Source organism: Acyrthosiphon pisum, chromosome X, assembly GCF_005508785.2.
Source record: "Acyrthosiphon pisum isolate AL4f chromosome X, pea_aphid_22Mar2018_4r6ur, whole genome shotgun sequence".
Taxonomy (NCBI): Eukaryota; Metazoa; Arthropoda; class Insecta; order Hemiptera; family Aphididae; genus Acyrthosiphon; species Acyrthosiphon pisum.
In genome coordinates this window covers 43,927,500-43,937,466 of record NC_042493.1, presented here as the reverse complement: position 1 = coordinate 43,937,466, position 9,967 = coordinate 43,927,500, and positions in this window count along the sequence as shown.

The following is a 9,967-nucleotide window of genomic DNA, read 5'->3' as shown; positions in this document are numbered from 1 at the left end:
GTTATTATTATATATTTATTCTAATATTTTTGATTTTGATTTCTAATTAGTGTATTGAGATTTTTATTTTTTAATAGAATTGTTCTCAATTGATCTAACTACTACTTTCTCAGTGTAATCGAATTGTTACATACTCTGATAATATATTTTTATTGCATTTCGATTCTCCGATCCTTTGCACACAATGCTTCAGATTTTAAAAGTTATACAATTTTTAAAACATTACTTATACACAATTTTGCTTTAGATTTTAAAAGTTATACAAATTTTTTTAAAAAACAGAGATTTAAATTATGTGTTGAGGTGTTGTGAAAGTTGAGTTGCTGAGCCAATAGAAAAATTGTTGAGTTGTTGAGGTGTTGGAAAGTGTTTGAGTTGTTGAAACATAGATTTTGAGATTTGATCTTAATATCTCAGAAGTTAGGATTGCTGGAAAACTTGAACATTGCTTGTAAAATATATTGGTGATAAATAATATTATTAATTAACATGTTCCTGAAAATATATTACATTATTAGGTGTTATATTCCAATTTGCTAGATACTAAATAAAGAAATTGAGTTTGTTGAATATTTTTTTATATTTAAATGAATCTGCAATGAATTCAATAAATAATAATTTGGAAACTAATAAAGTTAAAACTCTATCTAACCAAGATTTGTGTGATGGATTCGTGAGTAATTTTAGTACTATATTTTCTTTTGACAATAATAATATAGAAGTAATAGGAACTGTAGATAAACCTTGGTTCAAGACTAAAGATTTATTGAAGATTTTAGGTTATAGTGAAAATATAGAAACTTTAAAAAAATTTATACAAAATAATATTCCAGAAAAATATAAGAAAGAAAGATGTGGGGTATTTAGAATACCCCACCCCTCATCTCATATTAAAAAAACAAATAAAGATAAAGAAATATTTATTTCAGAATCAGGATTATACAGACTTGTAATGAGATCAAACAAACCTAATGCAGAACCATTTCAGGACTTTGTACAGGATGTATTAATACCAAATATCAGAAAACAAATTGTGAACAATATAAAGAATGAAAATAATTCTTTAAGAAATGATATGAACATAATTATAAAACAAAATAATAATTTACTTTCACAAAATACACTAGCTCTTCAAAGGCTTGAAGAAACTAGAGATCAATTAGATGGTATACATTCCAAACTTGACAAAGTCCTGCCAGATCGAAATGTCGATCCAACCGATAAAGAACTAAAACACTATTACATTCTATTTAAAAGGAAAGATTTTTTAAATGAATACATGTTTGTAAGAGGACAGGAAAAATATATAAAAACTAGAAAGAATTTATATAAGACAGAATTCGACATAATTATAGATTCAAAGAAAAATCCTAACCCCATAGATTTAATGAATAGACTTAAAGATTTTGTAAAAAGAAATTGTTCTGGTATTATAGATAATTTTAAATGTTCAGATTCCTACAATACATTATCTTATACTGAAAAACGCAGAGAAATTTTAAAATTAGAGAGAGAAAACACTAAAATAATTATTCGATCAAATAAAATAACATTATTGGATTACTCGGAGGGAGCTTTTTTAGAATTAATAAATGAATTAGATGACGAAAAATATAATGTTTAAATTAATATTCCATATTTTATTTTATTTTCTTAAATATAACTATTTATGATTCTAATAATGACACATTATTAAAATTGAATAGAATTTATATTCCTAATAAATGAAAAGATGGAATGTTTTAAAGTAAAAAATATAGAATTTTTAAAATGTTTAGAAAAAATCAACAGATTAAGAGATATAGATTTATATAGATTTATAGAGAAATTAATATATGGTGAACTAAGTCAAAATGAAATGAAAATGTATAAAGATTCTATTAAAAAATTAGGTGTTGATGAATTTTTAAAATATTTAAACATTCCAACCAACCTAAATGTACACATTCATCGTTGAAAGTTAAAAGATTCCATATTACATCACTTATGTTGGAGAATTATGTATTATTTATTGAAGAAAGTCAACAGTTTTTAAATGATTTGAAGTTAAAAGTTTTATTAAAAATTATTCCAAATAAAAATATCATTGTTAAGAACGGAGAAATTGTGAATATTATTTTAAATGACTAATCAGTATTCTGTGCCATTCGTTGTATTAATTATAATAATATTCATGAATAAAGAAAATTGAATAAAGAAATTGAGTTTGTAATTGGAAAAATATTATAGAATATGAAATAGATATGGATTTCAAAAATAAAGACATTCTTAAAGAATATAAAGATTATCATCCCTGGGATCGAACTATATCGTACGATTTTTCAAAAAATTTATTTTATTTTCAAAATCCCGTACAATATTCAAATTCAACCTACATGCCTTTGGAAGATTATGTTTATAATAAAATCACAGATTTACCAGATTCCAAAAAAGAATATTATATGACTAAAATAAAAAATATTAATGCTCATCTAGCTTGTTTTAGATAGACAAATTGAAGACGATTCCATAAGACATTGTGGTGAAGTTTTTTGATGCTATGGAGCTTGAAATATTTCTAATAATTTAAATATTATAATTCTATAATTCTAATAATGTTGCATTATTAAAATTTGGATTACAATTATTAAAATTGAATTTTATAGAATTTTATTGCAGGTGTTATCTGTTCGTGGATGCCGGATTCTGCTCAAGTTGGGAATATCTGAAAAATAAACTTATTATACAATTAGTAAAATTTACATATTTAAAAATTCAAGACGAATTGAAATGTTGAAATGTCCATGTGCCGCTCAATCTGATTCTTATATAATTATTATTCTGAATTAACTTATGTATTTTCAAAAGAAACGCATAATTAAAAAACAAGAGTAATAGTTAATAGTCTAAAATTTGTAAAATGTAGAGAAACGGAAATCACACTCAAACATTACATATGTTCGTTCAAATTTATTAAAACTATTCCAAGTGAAAAATTATAAAAAATATTTTAGATAATGAATTTAAACTAGCTGTATTCGATAGAGAAATATATGTTACATGAAAAATGATTACATTTGAAATATTTTTATTTTTTATTTTTTTATTTTTTCGGGAAATGTATTTTAATTGAATTATATTAATTTATTTTAAAAGATCTAATATCTGCAATTGAACATGTATGTAATAATTAATTAATTTCAAATGATGTTTTTCTTGAAAATATAACCATATAATTAATACACTCAATACAAAATATCTTCGAAAGTCCACATTCCGCAAGTAAAATAATCATAATAACGTTTACTCCTTAACATATACAGATACTCGTTTATAGAGTAGATATATTGAGTAACACTCCAGCACGCCTTTATCTTTTCCGTTTTATAGGAAAGTGGCAATAATTCGAAATCGTTATTAGTTGTATTATATACCAGCACGTCTTATATTTTCGTTTATAGAATAAAGACAATAATTCAGGTTAATTACACTAACAAAATGTAGACATTCGAAAATTGAGTTTGTATTTAAAAAAGTTTGATAATACATAGATTATCATCCATGGGATCGTGTTATAGAATACGATTGTTCAAAAAAATCATTTTATATTATTTTCAAGACCCAATATACTAATACTAATATATATGTTTTTAACAAATATATTTATATATTTTTGCGTAGATTATATGTTATATTACGAATAATATTTAAAATAAATGTATGAAGAAATAATATGTAGGTCAACAAATATTTTATTATAATTATCTATGTGGTATTTTTACTTATATGAGGAAATCCGTAGATAACGTATGACGTCTATCGAATATTCTAGAACAAATTCATTAGTTATTAAATACGATCGACGAGCGTAATTAATTCACACTCGCCGGCTGAACTGAAAAGTTGTTGGTCGCATCGCTGGCACTCTCCCTGAAATTTGTCATGCAATAGCGAATTGACGCTAAATCATGACAGACGTAGGGGGGAAGGAGTGTTACATCAAACGACCAACGGACTTGCTGTAATCACGGATGGAAATCTATCGCAGGATTATAGTAAGTATGTAAATATATTTTTATCGAAATATTTTAATAACCAAAATAGTCATAATTTTATTAAAACAACTTTGTCGAAAACAGTTTGTAATCCTTGGATTACAAAAGGAATTATTGCTTCTATAAAAATACGTAATAAATTAATTAGAAAAAAACAATCTCTAGGATTGTTTTACAAATCAAAAATTAGGCATTATATCAAAATTTTACGTGAAAATTACTTTATGAAACAAATTAATATTATTCACAAAAAAAATCTTGGACCTTTATTATTTATTATTTATATTAACAGTTTAACAAATATTAAATTAAACGGAAACTTAGTGCTTTTCGCGGACGATACTGCCTTAGTGGTAGATGCAGATAACCCGAAAGATCTATATCGAAAAACAAATAACGATCTTCTAAAAATTAAAAACTGGTTAATGGAAAATAAATTATCTCTAAATATCTCTAAAACGCAATTTATAGATTTTTCGGAAAAAATAGACAAAAACAACAATTTAACAATTCATAATTACCATTGTAAAAATACTTTTAATATTCCAAATATTTGTAATTGTCAGAATCTCGAAATTGTTGAGGAATATAAATATTTAGGTGTTATAATTGATCGTGAACTTACTTGGAAATTTCAATTAGAAAAAATAATTTCCAAAATTAATAAATCATTACCAGTTTTTAATGTTGCAATAGAATCAAGTTTTAAAAAATCTGTATACTCTGCCTTAGTCCAATCTCATTTACAATATGCGATAACTATTTGGGGGGATTCCTATAACTTAAACCAACTTCAAAATTTACAAAATTATATAACTAACAAAATTAATTTAAAAAATGTTGCGTCCATGCAAGAGCTTTTAGATCACAGATTGAAAAAAGAATTTTATGACTTGGATTATTTAATATTACAATATTTTGAAGTATTTACATGTTACTAGAATATTTGTTCACGTGTCGCTCAATATATTATTGTACTATGAGTATTACGAACATTTATTGACCTACTTTAATTTTAATTTTAAATTTTATCAATATTTTTTTACAATTATATTATTTGTACATCACGGTCACACACACTCATTAAATATCTAACGTTATCGTTCCGGAAATATCTCCAACAATATTCTTGTGGCTAACGGTGTCGATTCAGAATAATATTTTAGCAAAAACATTATCGCGTTATTTCGCTTCCGTTAATGTAATGTCATTATATGTATAATCGTATATTGTTAAATTAATATAATAATAATAATAATTAATATAATAATAATAATAATTAATAATTAATAATAATAATAATAATAATAATACTAAATTTAACACTGAACGTTAACGTTAACGAGTCGTTTTTACGTTTTTATGTTTTTATGTTTTTATGTTTTTATGTTTTTACGTTTTTATGTTTTTACGTTTTTACGTTTTTACGTTTTTACGTTGACGTTACGTTTTTACGTTTTTATGTTTTTACGTTTTTACGTTTACGTTGACGTTACGTTGACGTTGCGTTGACGTTGCGTTTCATGTTTACGTTGTTACTTTTGCGTTGACGTTACGTTTTTTGTTAAATTTTGGGATTGGAAATTATACTTAAGCATTTTTTCGTTCGGAACTTATTACAACGAAATAATCAAAATAGTCCGTTGGTCGTTTGATGTAACACTCCTTCCCCCCTACGTCTGTCATGATTTAGCGTCAATTCGCTATTGCATGACAAATTTCAGGGAGAGTGCCAGCGATGCGACCAACAACTTTTCAGTTCAGCCGGCGAGTGTGAATTAATTACGCTCGTCGATCGTATTTAATAACTAATGAATTTGTTCTAGAATATTCGATAGACGTCATACGTTATCTACGGATTTCCTCATATAAGTAAAAATACCACATAGATATAATTATAATAAAATATTTGTTGACCTACATATTATTTCTTCATACATTTATTTTAAATATTATTCGTAATATAACATATAATCTACGCAAAAATATATAAATATATTTGTTAAAAACATATATATTAGTATTAGTATATTGGGTCTTGAAAATAATATAAAATGATTTTTTTTGAACAATCGTATTCTATAACACGATCCCATGGATGATAATCTATGTATTATCAAACTTTTTTAAATACAAACTCAATTTTCGAATGCCTACATTTTGTTAGTGTAATTAACCTGAATTATTGTCTTTATTCTATAAACGAAAAATTAAAGACGTGCTGGTATATAATACAACTAATAACGATTTCGAATTATTGCCACTTTCCTATAAAACGGAAAAGATAAAGGCGTGCTGGAGTGTTACTCAATATATCTACTCTATAAACGAGTATCTGTATATGTTAAGGAGTAAACGTTATTATGATTATTTTACTTGCGGAATGTGGACTTTCGAAGATATTTTGTATTGAGTGTATTAATTATATGGTTATATTTTCAAGAAAAACATCGTTTGAAATTAATTAATTATTACATACATGTTCAATTGCAGATATTAGATCTTTTAAAATAAATTAATATAATTCAATTAAAATACATTTCCCGAAAAAATAAAAAAATAAAAAATAAAAATATTTCAAATGTAATCATTTTTCATGTAACATATATTTCTCTATCGAATACAGCTAGTTTAAATTCATTATCTAAAATATTTTTTATAATTTTTCACTTGGAATAGTTTTAATAAATTTGAACGAACATATGTAATGTTTGAGTGTGATTTCCGTTTCTCTACATTTTACAAATTTTAGACTATTAACTATTACTCTTGTTTTTTAATTATGCGTTTCTTTTGAAAATATATAAATTAATTCAGAATAATAATTATATAAGAATCAGATTGAGCGGCACATGGACATTTCAACATTTCAATTCGTCTTGAATTTTTAAATATGTAAATTTTACTAATTGTATAATAAGTTTATTTTTCAGATATTCCTAACTTGAGCAGAATCCGGCATCCACGAACAGATAACACCTGCAATAAAATTCTATAAAATTCAATTTTAATAATTGTAATCCAAATTTTAATAATGCAACATTATTAGAATTATAGAATTATAATATTTAAATTATTAGAGATATTTCAAGCTCCATAGCATCAAAAACTTCACCACAATGTCTTATGGAATCGTCTTCAATTTGTCTATCTAAAACAGCTAGATGAGCATTAATATTTTTTATTTTAGTCATATAATATTCTTTTTTGGAATCTGGTAAATCTGTGATTTTATTATAAACATAATCTTCCAAAGGCATGTAGGTTGAATTTGAATATTGTACGGGATTTTGAAAATAAAATAATTTTTTTGAAAAATCGTACGATATAGTTCGATCCCAGGGATGATAATCTTTATATTCTTTAAGAATGTCTTTATTTTTGAAATCCATATCTATTTCATATTCTATAATATTTTTCCAATTACAAACTCAATTTCTTTATTCAATTTTCTTTATTCATGAATATTATTATAATTAATACAACGAATGTCACAGAATACTGATTAGTCATTTAAAATAATATTCACAATTTCTCCGTTCTTAACAATGATATTTTTATTTGGAATAATTTTTAATAAAACTTTTAACTTCAAATCATTTAAAAACTGTTGACTTTCTTCAATAAATAATACATAATTCTCCAACATAAGTGATGTAATATGGAATCTTTTAACTTTCAACGATGAATGTGTACATTTAGGTTGGTTGGAATGTTTTATATATTTTAAAAATTCATCAACACCTAATTTTTTAATAGAATCTTTATACATTTTCATTTCATTTTGACTTAGTTCACCATATATTAATTTCTCTATAAATCTATATAAATCTATATCTCTTAATCTGTTGATTTTTTCTAAACATTTTAAAAATTCTATATTTTTTACTTTAAAACATTCCATCTTTTCATTTATTAGGAATATAAATTCTATTCAATTTTAATAATGTGTCATTATTAGAATCATAAATAGTTATATTTAAGAAAATAAAATAAAATATGGAATATTAATTTAAACATTATATTTTTCGTCATCTAATTCATTTATTAATTCTAAAAAAGCTCCCTCCGAGTAATCCAATAATGTTATTTTATTTGATCGAATAATTATTTTAGTGTTTTCTCTCTCTAATTTTAAAATTTCTCTGCGTTTTTCAGTATAAGATAATGTATTGTAGGAATCTGAACATTTAAAATTATCTATAATACCAGAACAATTTCTTTTTACAAAATCTTTAAGTCTATTCATTAAATCTATGGGGTTAGGATTTTTCTTTGAATCTATAATTATGTCGAATTCTGTCTTATATAAATTCTTTCTAGTTTTTATATATTTTTCCTGTCCTCTTACAAACATGTATTCATTTAAAAAATCTTTCCTTTTAAATAGAATGTAATAGTGTTTTAGTTCTTTATCGGTTGGATCGACATTTCGATCTGGCAGGACTTTGTCAAGTTTGGAATGTATACCATCTAATTGATCTCTAGTTTCTTCAAGCCTTTGAAGAGCTAGTGTATTTTGTGAAAGTAAATTATTATTTTGTTTTATAATTATGTTCATATCATTTCTTAAAGAATTATTTTCATTCTTTATATTGTTCACAATTTGTTTTCTGATATTTGGTATTAATACATCCTGTACAAAGTCCTGAAATGGTTCTGCATTAGGTTTGTTTGATCTCATTACAAGTCTGTATAATCCTGATTCTGAAATAAATATTTCTTTATCTTTATTTGTTATAGGAGATGAGAGGTGGCATACTCCGATTATGCTACTCCGATCTGTAATTCTTATATTTGTCAGGAATTTTAGTATAAATATATGTATCCATAGAACTTTTATTCTCACTATAACCTAATATCTTCAATAAATCTTTAGCTTTAAACCAAGGTTTCTCTAAAGTTCCTATTACTTCTATATTATTATTGTCAAAAGAAAATATAGTACTAAAATTACTCACGAATCCATCACACAAATCTTGGTTAGATAGAGTTTTAACTTTATTAGTTTCCAAATTATTATTTATTGAATTCATTGCAGATTCATTTAAATATAAAAAAAATATTCAACAAACTCAATTTCTTTATTTAGTATCTAGCAAATTGGAATATAACACCTAATAATGTAATATATTTTCAGGAACATGTTAATTAATAATATTATTTATCACCAATATATTTTACAAGCAATGTTCAAGTTTTCCAGCAATCCTAACTTCTGAGATATTAAGATCAAATCTCAAAATCTATGTTTCAACAACTCAAACACTTTCCAACACCTCAACAACTCAACAATTTTTCCATTGGCTCAGCAACTCAACAGGAATCGACATCTCAACAGAAACAAAATCTCTATGGAATATTTTAAAAACTGTATAACTCTTAAAATCCTAAGGCAAAATTGTGTATAAAAATATTTTAAAAATTGTTTAACTTTTAAAATCCTAAGACAAAATTGTTTAGGGTAGTTGAAAGTATGGTTCGACTTTTTTCGTACCTATATGACTTAAGCTCAGAGACTTTCATATTTTCTAATATGCTTATAGAATTTCTATTTGCCATTATTTATTATATTTTTAATTTTTAAATTAATTTTTTCAATTTCTTTTTAATACATTTTGCAATTAAATATGCTATTTCGATTTTTATTTTTGATAGAACAATTCTATTAAAAAATATTTTGCGGATTTTGCATTTCAGATTTTTGAAAAATATTTTAATAATTATTGCGTTTCACGATTTGCAAAATAATTAAAGGAATATTGCATTTCAATTTCTATGAAAAATATTTTAATAATTATTGCGTTTCACGATTTGCAAAATAATTAAAGGAATATTGCATTTCAATTTTCTATGAAAATATTTTAGGAAATATTGCATTCGAATGAAAGTGTGCCAGAGTGACCCATATACTACTAATATATATTACATTT